General features: G+C 49.2%; 1 protein-coding gene across 2 annotated transcripts in view; it reads right to left on the bottom strand.

The window, feature by feature from the left end:
• Window positions 1–9,950, bottom strand: part of LOC119405544 (putative phospholipase B-like 2) — a 105,450-nt gene extending 95,500 nt beyond the window's left edge. For both annotated transcript variants that reach the window (XM_049413812.1, XM_049413810.1), the window contains exon 1: window positions 9,708–9,950. The gene's annotated coding sequence lies outside the window, so the exon portion shown is untranslated. The remainder of the gene's footprint in view (window positions 1–9,707) is intronic.
• Between the last annotated feature and the right edge of the window lie 17,380 nt (window positions 9,951–27,330).

The following is a 27,330-nucleotide window of genomic DNA, read 5'->3' on the forward strand; positions in this document are numbered from 1 at the left end:
TGTCTGTCCAAGTCGCGCTGCATGTATCCGAGTATGTACCAACTCGCCCAAGTCAAAGTGTTTTTGGCCCAGTAGGTCCATAGCGAGTTGCCAGAATGGTCGGCCAGAAGGCACGATCGGAAGAAGAAAGCCTGCTGGTCTTGTCGGCGGTGTCTTGCGTCGCTGGTAGTCTCGGCATATCCTTACGTAGCGAGTGACGTCTGCGACAAGACGTGGCCAGTAGTACTTTTCTTGCATTCTTGCGAGCGTGCGGAAAACGCCGGCGTGTCCAGCCGTCGGGTGATCGTGTAGGGCCTGGAGGACTACTGGCCTCAATGCCGAAGACACCAGGAGAAGGTGGTTGGTTGGAAGAGGCGAGAAGTTCTTCAGGAGAACGCCGTTTCGCAAGAAAAACGACGCCAGTCATCGCTTCAATACCTTCGGGACAACGGCGGTCCTGCCCTCGAGGTATTCCACAAGGCCCCTGAGTTCTGGGTCCGCTCGTTGTGGTCGGCACTTATCGTTCCCAAGAAACAGTCATCCTCCTGGTCGTCCTGCGGCGATGGGTCCACGGGGGCGCTAGACAGGCAGTCAGCGTCGGAGTGTTTCCTTCCGGACTTGTACACGACGGTAATGTCAAATTCTTGAAGTCTTAGGCTCCACCGTGCCAGGCGACCTGAAGGGTCTTTCAAGTTAGCTAGCCAGCACAAGGCGTGGTGGTCGCTCACAACATTGAAGGTCCGGTCGCAGAGGTAGAGGCGAAACTTCGATGAAGCCCAGATGATGGTCAGGCACTGCTTTTCTGTTGTGAATTGTTGCTTTCTGTCTTTGATAGCGACCGGCTAGCATAACTGATGACTCTTTCCAGCCCGTCAGTCTTCTGCACAAGGACGGCGCCGAGGCCTACGCTGCTCGCGTCGGTGTGGATCGCAGTATCGGTGTATTCGTCGAAATGTGCTAGTATCGGAGGCATCTGAAGGCGTCGCTTCAGTTCTTGAAATGCTTTGATTTGCACCGTCTCGAAGTTGAATGGCGCGTCGGTAAGAGTTAGGTGCGTTAGCGGCTCGGCTTTTCGCGAAAATTCCTTGACAAAGCGTCTGTAGTATGCGCACAAGCCGAGAAATCAGCGTACGGCGTTCTAGTCGGTGGGTGGCGGGAAGGCAGTGATGGCAGCTGTTTTCTGCGGATATCGGCGAGCACCATCACGTCACCCAAAAAGAAGAGCTCCTCGTACGCGAAGCGTCATTTTTTAGGCTTGAAGGAGAGTCCGGAGGTCCTGATTGCTTGCAGTACAGCTTCAAGGCGCCGGTGGTGTTCGTCGAAGCTTGAAGCAAACAAAACGACGTCGTCCAAGTTACGAGGCACGTCTTCCACTTGAAGCCGGCCAGTACTGTATCCATAACTGGTTGAAAGTCGCAGGTGCCGAGCAAAGACCAAAGGGCATGACCTTGAACTCGAACAGGCCGTCTATTGCTATAAAGGCAGGCTTTTTTCGGTCTCTCTTGTGGACTTCTATTTGCCAGTAGCCGGTCTTGAGGTCCATCGACGAAAAGTACTTCGCGTTGTGGAGTCGATCTGTGGTGTCATCTATTCGTGGGAGAGGGTACAAGTCCTTCTTCGTGACCTTGTTCAGGTGACGATAGTCGACGCAGGAGCGTAGCCTGCCATCCTTCTTCCTCACTAACACCACAGGTGACGCCCACGGACTCTTGGACGGCTGGATGATGTCGCCGCGTAGCATTTGGTCGACCTGTTTCTCAACCGCCTCGCGTTCTCGCGTCTAAACTCGGTACGGGCTCTGACGGAGTGGTCGGGCACTTTCTTCTGTTCTGATGCGATGTTTCGCAACTGGGGTCTGTCGAATTCTTGACGACGACGAGAAGCAGTCATTGAATTGCAGGAGCCAGGTTTTGAGCTGGTCTTGGTTGTTTATCGGGAGGCTCGGGTTGACGTCGAAATCTGGTTGGGGACCTCGATCCATCGAAGCAGGTTCGGTAGAATCGAAGAGGGCGATAGCATTGCTGGCGTCCCCGAATTCGTCGATGTAGACGCCCGCCGTACCAATGTTGAAGTGCCTATATTTGTGGCTGCACTTCATCAGCACTACCTATCCTTTGCCCCATCACGCAGCTCGGCGATGCCTCTTGCGACGCAAATCTGACGGTTCAGAAGCAGGTGCTGATCGCCCTCGATGACGCCTTCAAGGTCTGCTTGTTCTGCGGTGCCGACGGAAATGATGATGCTGGAGAGAGGCGGAATGGGGACGTGCTCTTCTGTCGCATTCAATGCGAGGTTCCCTGGCGTGGTGTACGGCGGCAGCGCCTTTTCTGAGGTTAGTGTTATTGACTCATACCTCAGATCGACGACGGGGCTGTGGTGACTCAGGAAACATCAGATCCCTGGAGCAATGTTGTAAGATTACAAGGCTCACAGGATAAGTCCGGTTATTGATGGTGACTTTGGCGATGCAGACTCCAGCCGACGTTATTAGATCGCCGCCAGCGGTTCGTATTTCGGGGCCTTGCCAAGCAGTCCTACATTTCTTCAATTTTGTGGCGGACGGGCTACTGAAGACGGAATAGTCGGCTCTTGTGTCGATGAGAGCGGTGACGTGTGGCCGTCGAATAGTACGTCGAGGTCGCTAGTCCGTCGCCTTGCGTTCCGGTTAAGTCGCGGCGTCGGATCACGGTTACGTCGGCTTGCTCCGCTGCTTCCACGTTGCGTCGTCAGGTCTTTTTCGGAGCGCGAAATTTCGACGTGAGGGCTCTGTACGGCTTGAGGCGTTGTCTTTCGATTTCGTCGCGGCGGCGTCATCGGCGGCGGAGGATCTTCGATGTTTCGTCATACAGCAACCGCACCTCAATTGGTTCCTGACCGGCCCCGGGTTGGGCCAGTGTACTGGCGACGCTGCGGTGAGACATAGCGGCCTGGCGACGGCGAGCGGAAAGGATGTCGGGGTGTCCACTGCGCTCCTACTAGGTATAGTCGGCGATGTCGCGTGGTGGTTCACCGCGCTGTGGACGCGGTGCGTCAATGGCGAACCCATGCAGTCCCATCTGTCAGTACTGGCAGCGACGGTAGGTGTGGCGAGCCTCTCCGCATTGGTAGCAGAGTGGGTGGTGGTCGGGGGCGCGCCAAACGTCGATCTTCCTCGGGGTGTATCGCTGGCCGGCTGGCAGGCGGTATGACGTCGGTGGTGGCGGCGGAACTGCTGCGGTGGCACGGCTCTTGACGTGGACGAGGAGCGGGGGCGTTGCGTCGGGCTACAGCAGCATAACTCATTTCTTCCAGCTGCGGCTACGCTGACTCGGGGATACCCAGCGACTGCTGGATTTCCTCTAGGACGATGTCTGTGATCGAGGCAACTTGAGGCTGGCACGACGGGAAGATTCGGTGAAGTTCTTCGCGAACTACGGCCCTTATGGTCTCGCGCAGATCGTCGGAGCCGAAGACTTGAACCACTGCGCTGTCTTGAATCAAGCCGCGGTGGTTGTACTGGGGAGTTCGTATCGCCACGCCCACTTCCTGTCTTCTTTTGATGTATTCGGGTTTGACCGGCAGGCACGGTTATCAACGCTCGACGCTGTCCACGAAACAGTGTTCGAGAAGCTTCTCGATTGTAGTAGATCGTTTTGTTCTGATTGCGCTCCGCTCGCGAATGTTCCACCTGTGTCTAGAGATAACGCCGCCACCAGCGATATTGCTAGAAAGTTCTATAGCGCTTGTATAAAAGCCGACGCCCTTGACCGCTTGTCAGTTGATCGAAGGTCGACGCTCTTTTCGCCGCTATCAGCGTATTGCTATATTTTGACTTTCAGTTTCTCGGCCACAAGTTCGGCCATGTGGGGTAATCGGCAGTTCTAACAACGACTTCAATATTCAACCAGTAATGTGCAACTATAAAACGCGTTATCTCTACGGCCTGATTGGAGTAAGTGTCGGGCGTACAAACGCGGCTGTCGAAGCGCTTCTCCGTGAACAGCTGTACCAGTGTGGTGGCGCCAGTGCGGGCGCAAGGAGAACTAGGCCCCGGACGCCGTTTCGGCGCCACGCAGCAGGCCGCACCTGTTTTTTTTATGTAGCGGCCGTGCCAAGGATCACATCTCTCGAGCAACGCTGTAGGACTACGAAGTTCGCCAGATAAATGTGGTTGGTAATGCTGAGTCTCGCTGTGCAGATTCCCTCCGGTGTTACTAGGTGACCTCCAGCTGTCCGGATTTCGGGGCCTTCCCAGACTGTCCTAACTTTCTTCAGCTTCGTGGCAAACGGTCCACTGATGACAGAATAGTCGGTTCCGGAGTCGACAAGATCTGTGACGCTGTGGCCGTCGATAAGAACGTCGAGGTCGCTATGCCGTTGTCTTGCGTTGCAGTTAGGTCGTGGCGTCAGGTCACGGCTACGTCAGTTTGTTCCGCTGCTTCGACGTTGCGTCGTCAGGTCTGCTTCGGGCCGCGAAGTTTCGATGCCAGGGCTCCGTTCGGCTTGCGGCGTGTTCTATAGATTTCATCGCGGCGTCGTCGTCGGCGGCGGATGATCATCGGTATTTCGTAGCACCGCAACCGTTCCTCCATCTGTTGCTGCCCTTACTTTTCTGGATACGGGCTAGCTGACCAGCCCCGGGTTGGGCCAGTGTGCGGTCGGCGTTGGACAGAGACGTAGTGGCCTGGCGACGGCGATCTGGAAAGTCCTCGGGCGGATCCAATGCGCTCCTTCGAGATAGTCGGCGATGTCACGCGGTCGTTCACCCTGCTGTGGACGCGGCGCGTCGATGGCGAACCCTCGCAGTCCCATTTGTCGGTACTGGCAGTGGTGGTAGGTGTGTTCAGCTTCTCCGCGATGGTAGCAGAGTGGGTGGTGGTCGGGGACGCGCCATACGTCGGTCTTCCTCGGGGTGTTGCGCTGGTCGACAGCCAGGCGGTATGGCGTCGGTGATGGCGACGGCACTGCGGCTGTGCGGCGGGTTGACGTAGGCGAGGAGGGGGGTTGCGTCGGGCTGCAGCAGCATAGCTCATGACTTGCGGCTGAGGCAGTGGCGTTTCAGGGTTGCCCAGCGGTGCTGGGTTTCCGCTGGAACTACATCTGCGATCGAGTCCACTTGACGCTGTGGTGAGGGTAACAGCTTGCGCAGTTCCTCTCGCACGACCGCTCAGATCGTTTCACGCAGGCCGTCGGAGCCGAGGGAATGAACAGCTTGGTTGTCTTGAATTGATCGGCGATTGTACTGGCGGGTTCGCATTTCCAGCGTCTTGTCGATGGTCGTTGCTTCGGACACAAATTCTTGAACTGTCGAGGGGGGGGGGGGGGCTCCGCATCAGCCCGGTGAAGAGCTCTTGCTTTACTCTTGGCATGAGGAAGCGGACCTTCTTCTCCTCGGTCATGGCGGGGTCAGCGTGGCGGAATAGTCGGGTCATTTGCTCCACGAATATGGTTACACTTTCGTTCGGTAGTTGCATCCGTGTCTCCAGCAAGGCTGCAGCCCTTTCCTTTCGGACGACGCTTGTGAGCGTTTCCAAGAAAGCGTTGCGAAAGATGTCATAGGTTCGAAAAGTGAACTCCCGATTCTCTAACCAAGTCCTTGCCGCGTCTTCCAGGTAAAAGTACACGTGATGCAGCTTGTCTTCGGAATTCCACTTGTTAAATGCTGATACCGTTTCGAACGTCTCCAGCCATGTTTCGGAGTCATCGCTTAGCGATCCATGGAAGGTCGGCGGCTCTCTGGGCGGCTGCATCACGACAGCTGCAGGGGACACTGCGGCCGTCATCGTGCCCGTTGTCTTCGTCGCCGTGGCTCTTCGCTTGTCCATTAGAGTCCAAACTCAGAGGCGAGTCCTTTCAGTTTACGGCTTGCTCGACTGTCCCTGATGGTATCAGTGTCCTCTTCACGAACGGGGCTGGGTTCACGGCTCGACGGGGGCGTCCGGAACATGAACATACCCCGCACCTTCACCAGATGTCACGGGGTCGTGGCGTCGACGAAAGGAGCACTCAGCGTATCGAAGATGAAACTCTTTATTTGGCCGAACTTGTGGCCGGGAAACGGAAAGTTAAACTACAGCAATACACACTGTACAATGATAGCGGCGAACAGAGCGTCGGCCATCGATAAAACTGCTCATCGCTGGGACGCGCCGTCATCACGCATCACGTACTGCCGTGAGCAAAAGTATACGGACCACGGGAGCACGTGCCGAAGTTGCGCTCTGCGCTATCTAGTGGCTAACCTTCTGCAGTCGAGAGCATAGGTCTAGCCGCGCAATCGCCAGTGCAATGCTCTCGACAACAGACAGCTCGCCACTAGATGGCGCAGACCGCAACTTCGGCACGCGCTGCCGTGGTCCGTATACTATCTTGAATGAATAAAACGCGCGAAAGAACGAGGACGAACAGAAGAAACAACAGACCACGGCGCTGACTCGCAACTAAACTTTATTTCACAAGGAACAGAATAAATAGCATCTGGGAAAGGATATCAGAAGACTATCACGTATGCACAAGGCGACAAAAGTAGCAACAACAACCAAAAAAACGCTACCTGAGTGATTAGCCATGAACATGAGGCAAGTTATCTCTGAGATAAGCGACTTCAGCCTGTGACAAGGCTACCGAAGGTTGGCTGGCGCATATGTGACTTTCCAATGACATGTAAAAAGCTTCCATTATTTCTCGTGTGCGCTGATCGCTGTGCCTGTGCAAAATTTCCGTCCTATCAAAACTGGGATTACAACCACTTTTTCGACAATGAAGAGCCAAATGAGAACCTGTGCCGTTTTTAACATTTTGCGCATGCTCATGGATCCTAATGTTGATGCATCGACTAGTTTGCCCTATGTAAATCTTACCGCAGGAACATGGAATTTTATATACAGCGTTAGTTTGACAATCAACAATTTTTTTCTTATGTTTGAACGCGCACCTTAGCCGTTTGTCACTTTTTTCTCCATTGAACTTTCTGTGTACGGCTGGGCTTACCTGTCGCAACTTCTCTGTCACAGTCTCAGAAACGCGTATTCAAACGATGGCGAGTGATAAACAGGCAAAAAAAAATCAAAACGCACTTCCATCACGCAGTCATGTCATAGACGCAAAAGTTAAACTATGAGTCCCAAGTGCTTTAATTTCACTGCTTCTAGGAACAGCGATGTTAACTGCAACATCTTGCTATTCGCCCCGCCACGGTGGTCTAGTGGTTATGGCGCTCGACTGCTGACCCGAATGTCGCGGGATCGAATCCCGGCCGCGGCGGCTGCATTTTCGATGGAGGCGAAAATGCTTGAGGCCCGTGTACTTAGATTTAGGTGCACGTTAAAGAACCCCAGGTGGTCGAAATTTCCGGAGCCCTCCACTACGGCGTCTCTCATAATCATATCGTGGTTTTGGGACGTTAAACCCCAGATAAAAAAAAAAAAATCTTGCTATTCATGATTCAGGCATGTTAAAAAAAAACAATAACTTGTTATCCAACTGCAACTCGTATATGTGTGGCTGCTAACGCAAGCCGCATGCTCACATTTAGTTTTTCGGAATATGGAAGAATCTTGCGGAACTCGGCCGCTCTTAAAGTATCCGTGCACTGTTGCATGATGTACGATTGGTGCTTGCCTTTAACCACCACGGCGGCAAGAGCGCACAACACGCAAACACCGCAAAAACTGGACACGAGGGTTTCGACGTTTCGAAAGTTTGCAGTTTAGTAAATCATAGGATGGAACACGACAGCAGGAAGCAGAACAATGAATGTCACGTACGACATAAGAATAAATATGTACCATGCAAGGTAGGCATAGCTTATGAGGTTTCGTTAACGTGCGGGAAATCTTACATCGAAGAAAGCGGCAGATGCATCCACGTCAGACTAAGAGAGCATGAGCGATCACTTTCCAGTACCGCGGGCTTGCATTTGCCCGCGCATTGCGGAGAGTGTGGGTGTGAACCCGTTTTTTATGACGCGAAAGTAGTGTCCAGGGATAGTAGATACTTGGGCCGCAAGATAATAGAGGCCTTCCACATCAGAGGAAAGGGTGAAAGATGTGTCAGCGCTCCCTCTATCAGTGTGTCCGACAAGGAGTTCAATTATCTGCGGTCCACATGCTATCGTTAACTAAGCGGGAGTCATTGTCAGTTTGAAATTCTTTGACCGGTGTTTCTTTGGCTGCGTGGTTTCACATCTTCTTTCGTTGTCTGTGACACATCGTCTTTGCTGCGGCTTTTTAAGGTTGACACGGTTTTCAATAAATTAGTTGGGAGTCTGCGCTCGTTTTCGTCATTACTTTCTTGGTGTCTCGTCCTGCTGCGCAGTTTTTGCTGAAGATGTTGCCACATGAGTTTTTGCATTCTCTTGCTGCCGCAGCACTAAGACGACGCCTATAAGATGGGTAAGCGTCATGCCGCATCGCATTGTTGAAGTGAGTTGTGTCAAAACCCAACGCAAAAAAACTTCAGCGCGTAGCAGACGCCTCTCGCTTCCCGAGCGCACAAAGCCCACGGGTCTGGCGCAGCAGCGGCGCGGCGCAGCAGTTCACCGCAAAAGACCCACTCGGGAGCCGGCGCTTCGGACACTCTCCCAACATTCCAGGTCACTCTAGTATTCCTACACCACATTGCGTATACCGGGATGCCGTACACGCTAAAAACCTCTACTGCGATTTTGCCGCAGCGGCTATTGAACCTTACCTAAATTATTATAGTTTGACTGCAGTTATTAGATGCGAAGTATCTTAAGGCGGAGCTAAATCCGGTGGTGGTGTGCGGCGTGACCATCCTTACTGCGCATGGGCATACCCTCTCCACACACCTCCTCTCCACTCCCCCTTTCCCCTCTCTACTCACCCTCTCCCCTTCCCCTCTCCTATACCCCTCTCCACTTCTCCTCTCCCCTCCCGCTTTCCACTCTTCCTCTGAAACGCGGGCTAGACATGCCGAAATTCTCTCCTGCGCAACGCCGCGATGAGCTCGAGCGCATGCGCGTCCCCTCCCCTCCTCTCTCCTCTCCTACGCTGCCCCCCTCTCGCCGCCTGTCGACTGCGTTCCCCGCTCACCCTGTGAGAATTAACGGCAAGGCTAGATGGAAGATACGACGCGCGTAGCGTCCCTCTTCGCGTTCCACGACGCGAGGTCGGCAGCATGCCCAACGAACGCCAACAGAACGCGATCGCGCAAGTGCTCCGGCTTCGCATCGCCTCATGGTCCCCTTTAGCGGGAGATGGTGTAATTTTTTATCAACATTTAGTGGTTTGCGGAAACGTAAAGGTATACGTTGACGTACGTACGTAAACGTTTACGTATGAGATGCTAAAACTTTTCTAAAACATGCGTTCCGGTAACACGGTAACGTGAAAAAATATACGTAGAAGCTAAAAACCCCTAATGAAAGGAGCGAAGTAAAGCTTATAGAACATTCGTCCTCGGACCGACTACAGCCGTAGGGGAAGGTAACATAATCATATCTTGCGGAGCGATACAATGCCTGGGAGGGCTGGACCATCTTTTCATTTCCTCCAAAGAAGTACGCCAATTTGTTGCATTTCTGTCAGCTCTGCACTTCTTGCACTATGGTCCTTGATAGATCAATGAATTAAAGAAACAACCCTTAAGATTGCCTTGTTTTAGCACACTGTTTCTTTCCTTTTATTTCCATGTCACGCCAAACAAATGCTTTTTTGTGACGCACTATTATCAAGAAAGCCAAATATTAGACTGGGTTTTTGGAATATAGAAAAAATGCTCTCTACCTGGTGCCAGTAGGGGTCCTTGACGGCAAGCTCCGTGACCTGCTGCTGCATGTAGTTTAGCGTAGCGCCAATAAACAGGAACAGTTTGACACAGCCGTCGGCTTGATGAGCGCAGTAATGCTTCCACAAATTGTCATAGTGCATGATCGCCCTGTCCGCCGTTGCATAACCCTCGAAGATGCCAGCGTTGAACGCTTGGTCTCGGTCCGAGTAGCTTTCATTAGTGTACAACTCGAGAAAGCCGTAGCTATAGGAAAGAGAAAAATTTAGTAATTAGAAGCGAGTAATACTTGCAAAAATACTTGCTAGACATACTTTTTAATACTTAGAGGGCGTAGGACAATAATTCACTTGCCAAGTGAATGATCAGGAAGGATGGAGACATCTCTCTAAGCCCCTCGCCGTGTCGTTCGGCCGATATTACACAGGCAGCAGTTGGGAATTACGCTTGTCACAATATGAAGTCAATACAAAATACAGGGTTTGTCCGAAAAGTAATGTCAGTGATTATATTGTAAAGCGTCTATACCTCACAACAAGCTAGGACCTCTTGATATTGGTTGAGGGGGAAGTTAGCTTACCCACGTGTGGTTGCGCTCTCGTATGCTACCATCTGTCACAATGCAGGGCTCGTGGAACAACGGACTGTCATCTATTTTTGTGTAAAACTCCACAAGTCCCAAGTGCAAACTTTTCTCATGATAAACACATTTGGTGGTATTTCTTTGTCATAACTTCAAGTCTACCGGCGCCACAAGGCCTTTTTAGACGGTCGTAAGAAGGTCGTAAGACGGTCGTAAGAAGGTGGTATGCCAGGGCTCCCAACCCAAACTTCCTTGCTTCAACAAGGCATTCAAGCTGGTAGAACGCCTGACGCAACCAGCGCCAACACCCGCTGATGCAACGAGGCGGGAGTCTTACGCAATCCCCGGCAACTCCGGCGATGCGGCTGACGCAACCAGCATCATCACCAGCTGATGCAACGAGGCAGGAGCCTTACGCAATCCCCGGCAACTCCGGGGCTGCGTCTGACGCAACCGAAGGAAATCTCTCCCGCAACGGCCTCTCATCCGCGGATCCGGTTCGAGCCAGCGACCAACGGCGGTTCCTGATTGGAGGCTTCGAGCTCCTGGCTGATGCAAGCGATCACCCAAGGCTATAAAAGAACCAAGCTGCGCGGAGACAGCGAGACAGCGAACGAAGAAATCCCGGGTCGTCGTCGCACCGCTGTGCGAGCCCAATAAGCTGTCGGCCCCAGCGCCGAATGTGTAACGCCTCTGTTTATATGTATATAAATTTGCCTTCACTCACCGTCGCCTTGATCGCTCCGTCTATCAGGTCTGCGCAGAAGCAGTCGCAAGCTGAGACACCTGTTACCCAACAGCGATAAAGCCCACTGTCACTTGTCCCGTTAATCGGGTGGCAATCGCCGGGCAGATTCCAAGGGCTGACGTATCGGCCCCCCCAAACATCGGCCCGAAAGAGTGGACAATTTAGAGCAGGTCCTCTTAGTGCGCCAGCGAACGCCGGTTGTGGACCAAAGACCGAGTCAGAGCCAAGAGTTGATAACACCAACAAATATATTCTCAGTTAAGGCAGTACAAACATCACCAAAAATGCACACTCGGTTGGTATTAATTACAACTCACAACATAACTTGGAAGGTGTTGAAAACAACAGGAACAAAACAGATCGCCAGTTGCAACTGCAATTTCATGCATTGCAAACTATTCAAAAACTCTTAAAGTCTTGAATATTCACTAAACGTGCCCAGTCCACAGTTCTGGGACCGTAACTTGAATGTTTCGCATCCAGGAAACACTGACGCAGTCGCCAGCGCTGATCGTCGTTGATCCCTTCCGTCGACGGTCCCGAATGTTTCTCTTCCAGAAAACACTCACGCAACTTTTCACTGCTCCCACGGCGTCATCACTCGATTCTTTGAGATCGACGATCGACTGACCGCACAACATCATAAACACGTCTTTGGCCGACGGAACCACACTCAACATAACTTCACCATCTCAGGACCGACTTCTAACCGACCGTCCGTGCGAGTTTATATCTCCTCGCTCCTAGGTTCAAGAAGCGTCGGGTGGGTTCTTCGGGGTGCAGCACAGCCAATGCCAGGGAAAGGGCGAGATTCTTCTCGACGGTTCAAATCGCGGCGGTGTCGCATCGTGGTTTCTTTCGATAGGGTTCTGGACTTTGCCGGGCGTTTGATCTGGTTGTCTGCGGCTGTTTCGAGTGGGTGAGGAAGAGGCTGCAGAGGCGCTGCGCCGGCGTCTTTTAACATTTGTTTTTTTTTTTGTTGCGCGCGCTTGTTGAGCGAACTGCTGGCGTTGTGTGCCGCGGTCGTCTGAGAGCGGCCACGCGCGCACCTTATCAACGCGCTCGTTTGTGACAGTCAGCTGGACAGCCGTTAATGACCATCACCGATGGCAACGTGCCAGTCCACACCGTCTTCGTCTTGACCCGTCTCCTCGTCGATTCAAAGGTGCCAAGAGTTCCCCACCTGCCCTACAGTCCCGACAAGGCACCTCCATACTTCATTTTGTTTCGCGCTTGAAAACCTCCTGAAAGGGCATCATTTTGGGACAGTTGACAAAGTCAAAGATGCTTTTACCAAGCCTTCAAAGGACATTCCGGAGGAGACCTTCCGTGACGCTTTAGGTGTCTGGAAATCTCACTGGAAGCCATGTATCGCCGCAGGAGGAGCCCATTTTGAAACCTTTCTTTGTGTTGTACTGATATGATCAATACATCTTTTTTTAATCGACTCATCGACATTACTTTTCGGATATAAAAATAATGATATTTGGGGTTTAATGTCCCAAAAGCGCGATTACTTTTCGGACATATCCTGTAATATATATATATATATATATATATATATATATATATATATATATCTGTGTGTGTGTAAGTTTCCACACTTACAGTTTTAACTGACCCCAAAATTTTATGCATTCACAGTAGACATGTGCGCCGGACCCAAACTCACCGGCGGCGGCGCGGCGCGGGGGGAGGGCGAAGCAGTGAATGCGCTAAGTACACGCCGTAATGTTACATGAACGAGAGCTAGCAGCTAACTTTTTTGCTCCGGTCTCACTTAACTCTGCAAAACGCTGGTGTATGGCAATGCGGTCGTTTTTGGGAGAGAAGCGGTCGTATCAGTGGTGCGAGCACGAAGTAGTGAGATCACATCGCTCACAGCGCGTAGAACGTATACGAACCGTTCGCTGGGGGATGTCTGCAGAAAAAGCGCGCGCCACCGCTCTTGACCGCGCCCTTATAGTCAAAGTTCACAGTTGCTGCTCGAGTTACGCAGTCCCTCTCCCCAGACATCCCTTCCTGCTCCTTAGCCCAGCAAATGACGGGCAGGGCATTTCCTTCTGCTTGAGGAGCAATCGACGGCAGGCCTCGCACGCGGGCTGATGTTAATCCGTGTGACGGAGATGGCCAGATTGTTTCATCTCTGCTTTAGCCATGTTCCTTGCCAACGCTCGCGAGCTTTTACTCGCGGGTAGAACATACAATGCGCGGAGCGATGTTATCAAGTCAAGTCAAGTCAAGTCAAGTCAAGTGCTTTTATTTTCATTTTTTCTTACATTCATGCTTATACAGATATCTGGACCGATAGCCAGAAAAGGCTAGTATCCGGTCCAGTGTTAATAATAAAACATTCAGGTCAGTGCAGTATTTACAGTTAGGTATACAATTACATATCTTAACAGACAAACAAACGAACAATGGTTTTCACAAGTGCACCCGAATAGTTATTGCAGATATGTTAAAGGTCCTGGTTCGCAAGAAAAAAGAATTTACTACACTGCTTAAAATTAGGTGCGGTTTTAACCTCCAAAGGTAGGACATTCCAGATTTTTGTTCCACTAAATTCGATCACTCTTTCACCGTATACATTATAACATTTTGGTAAATTCAGATTGCCTTTTAGAGCATGTCTCGTACTGCGCGTCGGAAAACAGAACACATTACGAGGAATAGGAAAGTCAGTGCTCATAATGCTATTAACCGAAATTGAAATCTTATAATTACACAGAGCCTTAAGCGATAACACTTGCTGTGTCTGGAAAATGTCGTGAATTATATCATTGTTACTGTTAGGATTAATTATTTCCAATGCCCTTTTCTGTAATTTTTGTAAAGATTGTAGGTATGTTTTGTAAGTTACGCCCCATGATTCTATACAATAACTGATATGGCTATGACAAAACGATCTAGAGTTTAAACGGAACATGACGGCGACGGTGAAAACATATCCTGAGTGCCCATACAATTTATAACGCAATAAAACATATACAAAAAACCGTCGAAGCGGGCTCGCCTTTTTCCTGGAAAGCTGCATCGTCTGCGCTGTAAAGAGTGCGCCGTTGGAAGAATCATATATTTCGGCGACTTTTCCATTGGTTTCGTTCTCGCCTTCAATACCCTTCTTACAGGGGACATCTTCTCGCCAATTATTTCTTCATAAAGCACGCGTACAATGTCAGCACTAAGCGTTGAACCTATCATGATTTCGCGCTTGTCGGCGACAGTCTGTTATCTTTGCATGCGCGGTCACAAACGCACAAAATGGAGCGAAATCAGTTAATTGCGCACGATAGTCCTGCGAGATAAGCAAGAGCGGGTGGGCGGCTGCATAGCAAAGCAGTATGGGAGACAATTTACAACTGTTATTTTTCGTGTATGGACCAGTCGAGAGTATGTACCCTGATGATGTCACGCGAATCACTGTTCTGGCATGACGAAGTGCACCAAAAGACAAGAAACGCCAAGAGAGAATAACGCGCTCATTGTTTTTGTTTTTTGTTGTATTTTCAAAGGCTGTTGGGCGCCTTTTATAAAAACAGGGCGTGCAAACACGGACACAGAAGAGTAGTCGAGACACCAGAAATGCCGCTGAGAACTGAAGAATAACACAGCGGCGGAACCGAAGGTAGACACAGATATTTATCTGCGCATTCCCACGTAAGAGGCCATACCTATCAATCAAGTGCGAGTAGCAGTCTACGTGAGAGATTGCTATTCACTCTCTCGACTTTTCTATTATGTTCTTGTTTCCACGTCATGTCTTTTTAGCATGAATATCTACCCACTAGCTCAGCTATATTCTAAGTTTACCACTCTCTTTAGTTCTGTATTTATTTATCGATTTACTCGAGTAAGAATGAGAGGAAAAAGTGTACTAACGCACCGGGATATATATGTAACTTATCTCTTTTATTTATTTATGCACAGTGTACTAGGTCCAACACTCCAAGAATATGCTATCGAGCGAGTTGGGTCGTCGCCCTTTAAGGCTGGAGGACGCGGCAACGTTAAGGTCAGGCAATACTCGTGATATTTCTGGAGAAGAAAAAGATACTACAACTTCTGGGGAGCTATTCTCGATGCGTTCATCCAAAGGAGATGCCCACAGTTCATTTCGGCCGAGCGCATTCAGTGATTCGAAAAAGCGGTGAGCCGTGATGTCACTTCGCTCTTGACCACGTCGCCGCACCGAACCCGCCAGCACATTCCTAGCGTTAAGAAGAGAGTGGACGAAATGCACAGAAACAGGACCTTTTCAAGTCTGAATTTGCATATGAGTGCGTCCCAGATATTTGAGAACGATGCAGCGAGTGCGTACCGACCTTACATCTGCGTTAGACGAGCGGCCGCGTTAAACCTAAATCGATGGCTAACACGATCAAAAGATATGTGCACCGAAAACCTGATCTCTGAGGGCTGCGTTCGTTGCATTGAAGCGCATTCCGTCCGTATCATTTGTGTCGAGAGTCTTTGAAAGCTTCGTGATGTCATGATGGCGCTGCAGAACAAGAACCGGAAACAGTGAGCGCGCTTCTCGCCGAGCTACCGCTATTCAGCGGCCACTGAAATGGACAGTTCATTACATGGACACATCGAGAAAAGCTCTTCCGGCGAAATGCTGTATTTTATTTCCAGATTCCCCATTCGAATTAAAAGAAAAGCCTAACGGCGGCGCGCCGCAATTATTGCGCGGCGGCGGCGGCGGCGGCGTGATCTCTCTTGGGACTTCGGCGGCGGCGCGAGCGGCGTGACCCAAAACACGCGGCGGCGGCGGCGCACACCTCTAATTCAGAGTACGAAATTAACTTTTATGGAAAGCCGCCTGACCGGCATCTGCAATTTCAAAGCAATAGAATAGAAAGTTGGGCTAATTGGTACAAACCCATTCTTGAAGCAGCGTTAAAAGACAGAGACTAAGAAGGCACAATCAGACAGGACGAGCGCTGACTCGCAACTGAAAAATTTATTTCAAAAGATCATCCAAGAAATCAGGAACAATGAAAGACATGGAAAACCGTGTGCAAAAGCAAAAAAAAAAATGGGGTAATCTAGTCACACACGTAAGCATTACTTCAAAGAACACGCGCTCAGCAGAAAAGAAAGCTCTTTTTCCGTCAGTTACAATGATGCCTAACTGACGCATGCGTCACCGATTTTTTTCATATGGAAGGCTTCTATCACCTCTCGAGTGACCTCGCGTTTGTGTGACGACAAGACTGTCGTATCTGAAAATACTTGAGAACAACCACACGTGCAGCAGTGCGACGAGAAGCATCCTATTTCTTCAGCGACTGGTCATGCTCATTTGAACGCACATTTGAACATCTGCTTGTTTGCCCCACGTAAGAATTCCCACAAGTATGTGGGATCTGGCAGACGACCCCACACTTACACGGCACATACGTGGACTTTACATGGTTCGTTCCACAGCCTTCACTTACCACGCTTACGGTGCTCTATTTTTGTCCTAACGAGAGGACAGATTCAATGTCCATGTCCTTCCATGTTCTCCATGTCTTTCCATGTTCCAGACATGGTTTTGCATGCCTTTCATTGTTCTTCTTGTTTTATTAGATGACCTTTTTAAATAATTTTTTAGTTGCGAGTCAGTACTCGTCCTGTGTGATTGTTCCTTCTTAGTGTCTGTCTTTTAGCGCTGCTTCAAGAATGAATTTCAAAGCAGTCACACAGGGCATTGCAAATCAATCAATCTATACGGCCAGACGTTACGCATTATGCGCACTGGCTCTTAAAACCCTGCAAAGTGTAACGAACTGCTTACTGCTCTACTTAAAAACAAATATTCGAAGAAATTAATCAATTACTCAGTACATTTTGTCAAAAAAACCTTCGTGTAGACGCTGACAGGATAGCTTGGTTGTAATTGAGAACGCACTGGCCCCTATTATCGCAGATTTCTCAGGAAACAGCATTGTAGTGTTATGGAGGGCGAGCGCCTTAGAAATGCCTTTCCTCACCGACGATACGTGGTATGTAGAGACAAGGGAAAGATTTGACGGGGCTGATAACGTCCTCACATCATATCTATGAATGACCACGTGTTCCGTTGCCGCACTTATCAGAAACTTCATTGCAAAGTGTGTACACCATTGACAACGACCACCCTGGAAATTAATGTTGCTTTCACGTTGAGGCCGCCGCAATGGGTCTGTGGTGCTCGGATGCTGATCCAAAAGACGATGGTTCCTTCCCCGCTGCGACGGTTGCATTTCGATCGAGGAGAAATTCTAGAGGCCAGTGCGACTTTAGTGCACGTCAAAGATCCCCGGATGGTCGAAATTATGTGGAGCCCTCCACTACGGCGTTTCTCATAGCCTGAGTCACTTTGGGACGTTAAGCCTCAAGAACCAACCCACTAATTTCATGTTGACGGTCCTGAGTAACTTCACTCGCGACACAGCAAACGTGTACTTTTTCTACAATGCTTCATCTGTCACTTACAATGGATAGATCGAACCGAAACTAATTTTCGGCGCAGTTTTAATAACTACAAAACACACGTACTTGACATTTCTCGTTTGAAAGTTTCAAAGAATGCAACTGACGCATTCCTTTGGTAACCTAAAAGCTACAATACCGGAATCGGGCTTCAAAATGCAACATGAAAACCAAGTGAGAAAATGTGCTATAATTAGCGAATTTAACACTGATGCCGTGAGTGTACTAAACACTCACGGAATTGTGAGTGTTCCCGCGCCCGCTGATTTTGTGTTGAGTACACTCACGGAGTAAATCCGTGAGTGTACTGAGCACAGAAATATAGTTATTGCTTTAAAAAAAGTTGTCCAGGGATTTCGGAGGATTTGATGAATTCGCCTGATTATGGAGAAACCGGGTACATGCTGCGAGATTGAGCTGTACGAGCGCTTTGGACACTTAGCCGTTACAGTCCCAATTATTTAGGAAACAATTTAATTCGCTTGCCCTTGGGTTGAGTATTTGTCGACAAAAGATCCCCAGACTGGGCTATTGCTCTGCGGCTCCCCTTCGACAATCTCGAACAATGACGGTTGTTCGCGGACTTTGCGCATCCAGCCACGAAAGTCAGCCGAGGTGAAGGGACAGGTTGCCATGAAGAGGAGAAACGGTAGCAACAGCAGCCTCATGGCCTAACCACTTGGCGTTTCCTGGTTGTCTGCGTAAAAGAAAAGGACAGTTTCAATGCCCTCAGCTAAGTGCAAGAACACTAGCCTTGTGATCGGTTAGAATAGTACACCGTGATGGCTTAGACGTTACTGCATTGCGCTGCTGAACAAGACCGCGCGGATTCGATTACTGGCCACGGCGTCTGCATTTCTATTGGGGAGAAATACAAGTCATGTATACGTAGATTCGGGTGCACGTTAAAATACCCACAAAGCCCAAATTAAACTCCAGTTCCTTCACTACGGCATGCCTCATATATCGCCGTTTTGGCATGTAAAAATTTGATTTCTTCAAACACATTGGCATGGCCACACCTTTATCATCACCTGCAGGAATTCGCAGCCCAGGGACTGCGGGCTTGGTCACGTGCAGCTCATGACAATCGAACACTAGCGGCAAACGTGCGATAATAACAGGCAGCGTTATTGTAGTCGTTCCTGCCACGTGAAAAGCAACCCGCTGCAAATTATCGTTCGCCATAAGATACGCGAGTTGTTTTCTATGTGAACAGTATTCCTTCTTCCCGACATTCGGGAGTGAAATCACTTTAATTGAATGTTAGGCAACTAACGCATGCTGACAAGAGCACGTTTTCTTGTCTTCAAGGAAAGACACTCATCACAAAAGGCCAGCACGGTCAGTCGAATTTTGTACGAGAGGTCCGTAAACTTGCCGCGCATTTCTTACTCTGTCAATATCCAACTTCTCTTTCTGCAGCCGACTACTGCACATACAGTCGAACCCGACTACATCGAACTCGGGTAAATCGAATTACCCTTAATACCGGAATGTTTTCGAACATGAACATGCTTTAACATCAATGAATAGAAAATTTTACGGCAACGCAGTGAACAAAAAAAGTCACCGTTTCACCGCAAGGGCGAAGTAATGAATGCGACAGCAACAAATTGTAACGTTTTTGAACTGAGGATGTCAGCTAAGTCTTTTGGATCCGATCTCACGTAACTCTACAAAACGCTGGTGTGAGAGAATACGACCGCTCCAGGTAGAGATGCTCTTTCCGCACAGTCTCTTAGCGTTGAGAGCACACCACGTAGAAGGGTATACGAGCCGCCCGCTGCCAAGATAGCGCGCGCGCCGGCGTTCGTGACCGCATCCTTGCTAGGACAAACCCCGCCCCCCTCGCGTCGTTTCATGCTCGTTGGAGATGAGCGGTGCGTTTCCTCTCTGCTTCGAAGGCAGGCCTCCCGGGCGGGGTGATGTTATCGCATGCGCCTTCCGAGCGATGGAGATGGGCCGGCTCGTTTCATCTCCGCTACAGCCGTGTTCGTCGCCCCCGCTCGCGGCTTTTACCCGCGGTACAACATACGATGCGCGGGGGGACGTTAATAATTTGGGCTTTATACCGGACATGGCGGCGACGTCAAAAAGCCTTCATGGGTGTCCATATAATTGCTATCGCAATAAAATAGCCGAAGCACTTGATGTATCGAACGCCGGGCAGAGCGAAAAGCCTTAAGAAGTTGACTACCCTTCAGAAGTTGTTGGCTTTTCCTCGCAAACCGGGGCTTTCCTGCACCGCTTCGCGAGAGCGAACGGTGTGATTAGGAGGTCGACGTGCCTTGTATAGCCCACCCCTGTATATCCTGCCTAGTTTAACTCGCGTATAACCCTTCCCTGCATATAACGCACACCCCCAACTACAAAACCACTGATTTTAAACAAAACTAAAAAAAAAATCACTTCCGTGTATTGTCGTGAAGCAGCCTTCTTTGCATTGTCGTCAAGCAGTGCCTTGAAGGCCACGTCCGCACCGAAATTCGTACTGGAAATACGGTAAGTTATTTAAAAGTTTTATATCGACACATAGGAGATATTGAACTAATTTCCGTTTTTTGCGCGTTGGATATATGAGGGTGTGACTGTACCTGTCCCGTATAGCGTTCCCACATTGGCAGCTCGAACGCACGGGGCGATGCCTTAGCGATCACCCGGTCCCATTTACGACAGCTGATCTGACGGGAGCTGGAGCAGTGTCGCTTGAATCAACACACGTAGAAAGTACCGCCACTCCGTCGCCCAACACCGCCTACGTGGCGAACGTTGCGCGCTTTGCTTCCTGCGCTTTGTGCTGTCGCTATGTCGAGCTGCATATAACTGCAGCAACAAGCCAGAAAAATGTTATGCACTTTTCATGATACCAAAAGCATGCGCGATGGCTTGTGCATTAAGCAGTAGCTGCTCAACATTGGCTGAAAGAACTTGGTTGCGACAACGAACATCGTTCGCTGCGAGGTAAGGCGCCTTTCTTGTTGCTGCTATCAAAGCATCGAGAATTGTGAAACGGGATAAAAAGCGCAACGGGAGACGAAACACAATTGATGGAACACACGGGATGAGGTCGCATGTCCTTGGTCTGCTTTCGCGCTGTTCCTCCCAATTACAAATGTGTGACCCCCAACGAACGACACTTCTGCATCCCCGAATGTTGCGTTCTTCCGGCCTACTCATGAATTTTTCGCGGCTATTTCTGTGTTGCATAAAGAAGGGCTTGTACCTCAGTATGCTGAATATTCAGCTGAGGCTCCATCGTCTCGCACATCATGAATTATTCAGTCTGAAATGCAAACCTATAGAATCTGTTTTTTGCTGAGAACCATTATGCGCGATCGCACTTGTCGTGATTTTTACTATCCATTTAAGGTGCAGTTTGGGCCAGTTCGTACTTCATTGCACAAGAAATCTACAGCGCGAAAAAAAAAACAACGAACATATGAAGCTTGCTAGGGCAACTTGGTTCATTGTGCAAAGAAGGGAAAGCAGCGCTGAATTTTGGACGAACACAAAGGATAATAATATCTGGGGCTTAACGTCCCAAAACCACGATATCATTATGAGAGACGCCGTAGTGAAGGGCTCCGGAAATTTCGACCACCTGGGGTTCTTCAACGTGCACCTAAATCTAAGTACACGGGCCTCACACATTTTCGCCTCCATCGAAAATGCAGCCGCCGCGGCCGGGATTCGATCCCGCGACCTTCGGGTCAGCAGTCGAGTGCCATAACCACTAGACCACCGTGGCGGGGCGAACACAAAGGAAGACAGACGACGACAGGCGCTGTCTATATCAAGTGGCGCTGGTGTTTATAAGGGAATTATATGTTTCTGATGTTTTTTTTATGTCAAGGGGACCCGAGGCCTTCCTCAGGCCGTTAGCCCTGGCTTCCTATTTTGTATGAAGATGAAATAAACTTTAATTTATACATAGACGGTGTAGTTTGTTAGAAAATCATTATCATCATCATCATCAGCCTGTCTACGCCCACTGCAGGGCAAAGGCCTCTCCCATGTTCAGCCAATCAACCCGGTTAGAAAATACTGATATTTAATAAAACTTCTATGACAGTCAGATGCCTGTCGTTTCCGCACTCGAACTCTATGTCGAGGCGGATATACTCTTCGCAGCTAAAATGATATTGACTCGATAAATTAACGAACACGAGCTAACTAACTTTGTAATTAGTGGTCCGACGGCAGTAGTTTATATTAGGAAACGGTAGTTCGCCACAATGTATGACATTACGGTTTTTTTAGAAATAACAAAAGCTACACGTAGTATGAGATATTCATAATCGAATTTTAATGACGTTATGGAAACTGACCGCCCTCGGACAGAGGAAATGCGGCCGATCTTTTACGCCAGACCATAACTACCCGTGACAGAGAAGTGACGAAATTTGAATCAAGGCGCCTGGAATCAGTATCTGGCCAGGAAAATATATGCATACCGTCTGAAATACACAAGTATATTCCGCTTATTATTTGCCCGCGATGTGTGATGTTTACTTGTTTCTTTCTGAAGCTATAAACAGGTGGGAAAAACTATTTTGCCGTTCTGTAAGAAGTTGCAGTCTTTGTTCTATGTTACAGAAAGGAAAGATTAATATTGCCGTTTTCTCGCGCACAGCTCGAAGGAAACAGATAAGCACCAAACACCACACGCAATGGTAAGGCGATCCTCTAGCGCATGTGTGATGACTTGGCCTTTTTTTTTAGAAAATATTCAGCGCCGACGCGCCTTCATTCAAATTTCGTCACTTCCTCATCGCGGGAAATTCCGGTCTGACGTAACAGTGGTCGCGTTTCCTCCGCGCCGGCGCAATCAGTTTCGATATCGACATGAAAATTCCATTACGAATATGTCAAATTACGTGATGTTTGGAGATTCCTAAATAAATGGTATGCCACAAATTGTCACGCACTACAACACCAATATAAACAATTGCCCGGAAGTCCATAATTAAAAGTTAATTAACCAGTTTTGAACTACTCGCATCAGTGTAATTTTAGCTACGGTAAAGTATTTGCCCGTCAAGGCAGAGTTCATGTACCAACTCTACCTTTACCCTCCCCTCCCCCCCACCTTGGCTACCCAGTACCACGCATGCATAGGTGGGTGACGATTAATATTTGCATTTCTTACGGATATAGGTAATGTGCATGGGGTGTTCAGATGACTGCACTCGCTTGCTCTTCATATCAACTTCTATGCGGAGGCCGGGAATCCTCGCCTTAATAGCGAATGCTTATATGAAACTCTTTTAAGTGCGAATGCACTTTATAAGCGACCCTGAATCCGCCGTCCCATAGCAACGGCGCGAGGAGCGGAGAGGAGCGTCTGTAGCAACGGCGCAGCGACGTCACGCCCCACGTGACTGCGCGCGCTCCGCCCTCCGCTCCGTGGCTGCGCGCGCCCCGCGCATTGCCTGTGGTGATCAAGGCCGGCGGCGAGACGCCGAACGAAAGCGTGCGAAGCGAGCCGAGCACCCCGAAGCCGATCTGGCGCGGGGACGCGCGATGCTTGAGCGAGCGCGGGCCCTCGAATTCGATCGGCCGGACGCGCGCTTCAAGCGAGACTTCCTGGACCGCAGCTTCGGATATAGCTGCGCGGTGTGCGATCGACTGTGGTTCGACAACAACCTGAGCCCCATCTCGGGCGTGCGCAACAATTGAACGCGTTGCGGGTTCTTTGGAACGAGTTCGGAAGACAGATCATCATCATCAGTAAAAGTGCTTTGCACTTAAAAACGGCCAGACCTCCGTGGGTCGGCTGGCGCGTGCTCTCTCGCTGCCGTCTCCTTCGCTCGGCTCTGCAGTTTAGTCGCGCGCGCCCCCTCATAACATCACCCCGTGCTTCGCACTTCCTCATGCTCCCCTTCGGGGAAATGCGGATTTTTTTTTTCGGTTACGTGTATCTTGTGAACCAGAGATCTGCGCATTCACAAAAATAAGAGCCTGCTCAGATTGCTGTTTGATTTTAGTTCCAATAATTTTGTTTGATGCTTAATAAAATTCGCAATTTCAACTTTTCTACTACATAATGTAACAGCAGTTCGGTGTGAACTCTCAGAATACTTTATCTAGAGGCGTTTCTCTATCTTGAAATTATATAATGGAACCTTATTGCGCCGTTATGTTTTGTTTTGTATTTTGCTTAAGGTTCCTTCAAAAGTACGCCTAAAAATATCCCGAAAGATAATTTTCCTGACATTCCATTATTGTTGTCGATGAGTGATCGTACCGACACTATCCCGCCGTGGTAGAGCAGCACGTAGGCTGTCGCCCGGCCAAGCTCGAGGGCGCGGGTTCGATCCCCGGCCACGGCGGCTGCATGTCGATTGGGGCAAAATGCAGTGAACATCCGTATACTTAGATTTAGGTGAACGTTAAAGAACCCCAGGTGGTCAAAATTTCCGGAGGCCCCCACTACTACATCTCTCAGAATCATGTCGTTGTTTTTCGATGTAAAACCCCAACAATTAATATTATCGTACTGACACTGCGTAACCATCCTATTCCTTTTAGAGACCTTAGCGCGAACGCTTTCACATTGAGAAGACAAACACATGGACCGACGATGTACTAGCCACTAATAAATTACAAGATGCCACGCTAAAAATAATAACTGCGGTACACATGAGCGCACGGGTAAGAAAAAAAATTCAACCAGCTCCGCTTCGCGGACACTGATGAAACAGCGATGCTGGAGGCGTTCCCTTCGTTAGGCGAATGCATTTCGATCTTTTTCAAGTCTTTCAGAAATTTTGCATCACAGCTCTTTATTAAACACTCTTCGTTAAGCTTTGAGGTGGTAGTATAGTTTCATTGCATCTTTACCATATTGTCACGTGGTCGAGACGTCGACGAAGGCAGCAGTCAGAACGTCAGAGATGAAACTCTTTATTTGGCCGAACTTGTGGCCGGGCAACTGAAAGTCAAACTACAGCAATACACTGATAGCGGCGAACAGAGCGTCGACCGTCGATCAACTGACAAGCGGTCAAGATCGTCGGCTTTTATACAGGCCCTATCGAACTTTCCAGCAATATCGCTGGCGGCGGCGTTATCTCTAGACAAAGCTGGAACATTCGCATGCGGGGCACAATCTTAACAAAACGATCTACTACAATCGCGAAGCTTCTCGAACATTGCTTCGCGGACAGCGTCGAGCGCTGATAACCGTCCCTGCCGATCAAACCCGAATACACCAAAACAAGACAAGAAGTGGGCGTGGCAATATTGCTCTTATACACAGGTTTACAAAGAAGCTTTCGCTTAAGATGCTCCGATATGTTGTATCCCTGCTCTTTGTTAAGCACTCTTTGTTAAGCTTCGAGGTGGTAGCATAGCCACCACCTTAACCACTAATTATCACGTGACAGTGGTGTGAGTGTGGTACACACTAAGAAAAAAAGAGTATGGGTCACTCTTTTCGGACAGTTCTGACTTGTCCCGTAAACGATTCTCTTTAAGGAGGCACGGTGTCTCTCTTGGTGGGTCAGAGTCGGCGCGCTATAGGTGAGTGCCCTGACACTCTAGGAACAGTGGAAGAACCCCTATCCTAAGGATCACATTACCACTTAAGATAGAGTCACATGACTCTTGCCGGTAACGCTCCTACGGCGGTCACATGACACACGCCGAAGCGTCAAGCGACTCCACAACTATTTTAAGTTACTTAGTTGACCGATTCTCTACTTTTGCGCGACAACTGTTGGAAATAGTGAAGTATTCATTTTATGCAAGTCTAATAATACTTCCCGTTGTGCCCAGCGACTGTAAAAAAATGGTTCAATTTTAGCATTATTTTAATCAAACTCGTCAAAACAACACACCTTTCCAGTAGAGCTAGTATTCTCGAAATCGTGAAAACATGGTCTGTGATTTGATTTCCAATTAAGCCGTTGAGGTATTCCTTATTTACATGCTTGTATGTGCATGGCCAACTAAAATGTGTGACAGTGATGTGCATAGTGTCATATGGTGCAAAATAAACTGCGGAAATCGGCATCATGTTTACATATTTATTCCTTATGATTAGGAATAAATAAAAAAAGTGCTGACGGCTGGAGGCATTAGATTTGTGGCTTGCTATGTTGTCGCTCCTGTTCAGCGTGAGCAGCCATGAAAAATTGTATCTGAAAAGCAGAACGTGATAATATGATGAAAAAATGGAATTGCAGTAAGAGTTTGCAAAACCTACACAATAAGTGATTTGCGCACATAATGAAGGCTCACAAGAAAAGATCAAATGCAAACAGGCATCATAAGGAACCAAGCTTTTTGACGTTATCGTGTAAAACGCAACTTGCAAATAGTAGCTGTTGTCACACGTCACTTGGCGACAAACTTGCAGCACAAGATGATGTGAGCCTCTTTTAAACAACAAACGAAATTGGTTTAGGCTCCTTTGCGTGTGTGCCACTCACCTCTTTTCCTACGCCGCGTTGTCCAACCAAATGAAATGTAGGACCGACTGCCTCGTTGAAAGGGCGAACGCCACTGTTGATTTTCCCATCACGAGTGTTGAGGCGCCAGACCACAGCGACACCTGCGTTTCCCCGAGTGTGGCTGTCAACTGGAGTGAAGAGTCGGGAGAAGCTATCCAGGATTCTGGAAATAACCAACACACACACACACACACACTGGTTATGCGTATTTAACACCACCCTTTGTTAAACACCGTTTCTGTACACACATCTGACACATATGTTTCGTTTTTATAATTTCGCAACGAAAACAAATTTTCACGTAAAAGAAGGCGGAAACTTCGTTTCACAATAGGCACTGGCTTCTTTTCTGAGAAAGCCCTTCTTTTCTGAGAAATCCCTTCAAAATTTGCTTTCAGAATAAGCCCGGCTTTGCACCGGCATATTCCAACACCGAAGCACATCCACTAGCGGTCAGGGCAAATCGTGAGTGGTTACCGACCGCCTGTTTTACAAACGTAACCCATATACAGATAAACATGCGAGTACGAGCGCCCAAACGACACCCAGCGCTCGCGGACGCCGCCTACGTCGCGCATGTTATATGCTGGAATTGCCGCACATAGGTCCTATAGTCACGTGCACTTACTCGATTATGCTATTGTTACGGATGATATGGGTTTATTTACAATGAGGTCAATGAAGCGGCAGGCAAAAGACAAGGGACGATCCGATGATGCCGAGCACCAAATCCCTCGCGCCCGTTCTTCTTCTTCGTTCTTCTTTCGCGCTCTTCCAGCGCCGCGTTACATTTTCCTCGGGGCCAGACGAAGCTCACCGAGCAAGTCAGACGGCTCGCTGAGTGCAGGGCTTCAGTCGTGCAACATGGACAAGTTGCGTCTTGCGTGAACGGCGGTTGCCAGCTGTCACTTTTGCGATGACGTGGGTGACGTCGCTCAAACCTTTAACGACGACGAATGGACCGGTGTACTTAGAAAGAAGCTTTTGGCAAAGTGCCTGCTTTCTTAGTGGTGTCCACAACCATACGAGATCACCTGTTGCAAAGGTGACTGGCAAATGTCTTGCGTCGTAACGGGCCTTAGCACGGGAATGGGACGAGAGAGTTCTGAGCCGGGCCAGTCGACGTGCTTCTTTAGCGCGACACAATGTCTGCGCGACACTTGCGTTTTCGTTGGTCGAGAAAGGAAGCACGGTGTCGAGAAAACTTTGAGGATGGCGAGCGTAGAGCAGAAAGAAAGGTGTATAACCTGTTACTTCGTGTTTGGCGGTGTTAAAGGCATACGTTATGAAAGGTAGTACGGCATCCCAGTTCTTATGATCCGCGGAGACATACATTGAAAGCATGTTTATGATGGTACGATTGGTACGCT

This window comes from Rhipicephalus sanguineus, chromosome 1, assembly GCF_013339695.2.
Source record: "Rhipicephalus sanguineus isolate Rsan-2018 chromosome 1, BIME_Rsan_1.4, whole genome shotgun sequence".
NCBI lineage: Eukaryota > Metazoa > Arthropoda > Arachnida > Ixodida > Ixodidae > Rhipicephalus > Rhipicephalus sanguineus.